Raw genomic sequence first — 1,767 nt, 5'->3', positions numbered from 1 at the left:
AATAAATGAGCAGGGTGTTGACCATGCAGCCGCAGTGCAAATGTCCTGCGTTGACATACCATTATGCAGAGCAGTCGAAGATGCGATACCCCTGGTGGAGTGTGCTTTGAGGTTGACAGGAGGCTCTAAATCTGATGCTCTGTAGGCTTCAGAAATGGCCTCACACAGCCAGTGTGACAAGCGCTGGATGGATAACGGGCGACCTGCAGATGCATCTCTATAATGCACAAACAATTGTTGAGTTTGACACATTGCAGCTGCGCGCGCTATGTAACACGTCAACGCCCGCACCGGACAGAGAAGATGAAAATATGCTTCTTCTTCTGATCTGTGGGGGGGGGGAGGGGGAGAAACCCCTCCAACGATGTCATACTTGATTTAAAAGAGCTCGTGATGTTTTAGGCATAAAAGCTGGGTTGGGTCTTAGATCAGCTGAGCTGCCCGTCAGCCTGAGTTCAAAGGCATGACGAAGCAACAGAGAGGGCAGATAAATTACTTACCCTCTTAGCGGGTGTTAAAGCCAGCAGCAGGGCTGTTTTAAGAGACAAGAATTTAAGTGAAAAACCTGATCCAGAGGCTCAATTGGAGCTTTGATTAGGGCTCGCAGGACCAGCGTTAAATCCCACTGTGGAGCAAGTGGGCATGAAGCAGGCCTGCGTCTTTGTACACCTTTTAGAAAAAACGCTTCATCAGCGGGTGATTAAAAGCTGCTCTGTCTCCGAACCCTTCGTGGCAGGAAGAGATGACTGCAACGTACGTTTTAAATGTACTGAATGCCAACTTCCTATCCATCAGCTGTTGTAGAAAAACAACACGCCGCCTAATGGCATGAGGTGGCCTCTAAACCTTTCTCTGTACACCAGCGCTGTAAAGCCGTCCCCTTTGATGTGTACAGAGCTGGAAGATGCAGCACGTGAATCTTGAATTGTGCACACTATCTCCTGAGGAAGACCCATCCTCTCTAAGCGGAACCGCTCAGCAGTCAGACCCACAGGTGCCGACCTATTTCTGGGTAACTCCTGATCGCTCCTCCTGCTTGAAGGAGAGCATCCTCCGTCCATGGCAGTTTCCACGGTCGACCCGACAACAGACGTTGCAGGACTGGGAACCATGGTGCGTTCACACGCTCGGGAGCCACCAGGAGAGCTGTCAATCCCTCCTCCTGAACTCGGTTCAGAACCGTAAAAACAGAGGAGGTGGGGGAAAACGCGTACAGAAGCGTTTTGGGCCACGGGCTGTGAGCAAATGCATCTACCCCCAGCGATGGATCGTCTCGCGGCTCAGGGAAAACCATAGTTGACACTGAGCGTTCTCTCGCGTCGCAAACAGGTCCACATCTGCTTTGCCAACTTCTGCCACGTCTGAAAACATCAGATCCGGATGGAGGGTCCAGTCCGCGTGACGTGGGCCGCCCCTGGACATCACATCTGCCCCTCTGTACAGAACACCGGATATGTAAACCGCTCTGATGGAGAGCAGGTTTTGATGAGCCCAGCACAGTAGCTTTCACGCACTGTGTAACATCTGGGCTGAACGCACACCCCTTGGTGGTTATGTACGCAGCAGTCATCATGTTGTCTGTGTGAATCAACACGTGTTGATTCTGTAGCACGGGAGCAAGTGTTGAATCACATTCAATACTGTGCGACACTCCAAAACATTGATGTGGGCTGATGTGTGGTGGGGCCACAGCGCCCCTACTGCTTGGGATAGGCATGTCCCCCCCCAACTTGACAGTGACGCGTCCGTGAAGGCTGACACGTGTGA

At 51.9% G+C, this 1,767-nt stretch overlaps 1 long non-coding RNA gene across 3 annotated transcripts in view; it reads right to left on the bottom strand.

The window, feature by feature from the left end:
* The window catches only part of LOC119418465, a 30,778-nt gene that overhangs the window by 8,857 nt on the left and 20,154 nt on the right, over positions 1-1,767 (bottom strand). The gene's annotated exons all lie outside the window — the stretch shown is intronic.

Source organism: Nematolebias whitei, chromosome 12, assembly GCF_014905685.2.
Source record: "Nematolebias whitei isolate Nwh7 chromosome 12, NemWhi1, whole genome shotgun sequence".
NCBI lineage: Eukaryota > Metazoa > Chordata > Actinopteri > Cyprinodontiformes > Rivulidae > Nematolebias > Nematolebias whitei.
The sequence above is the reverse complement of the archived record's forward strand: the minus strand, read 5'-3'. Positions and strand labels throughout refer to the sequence as shown.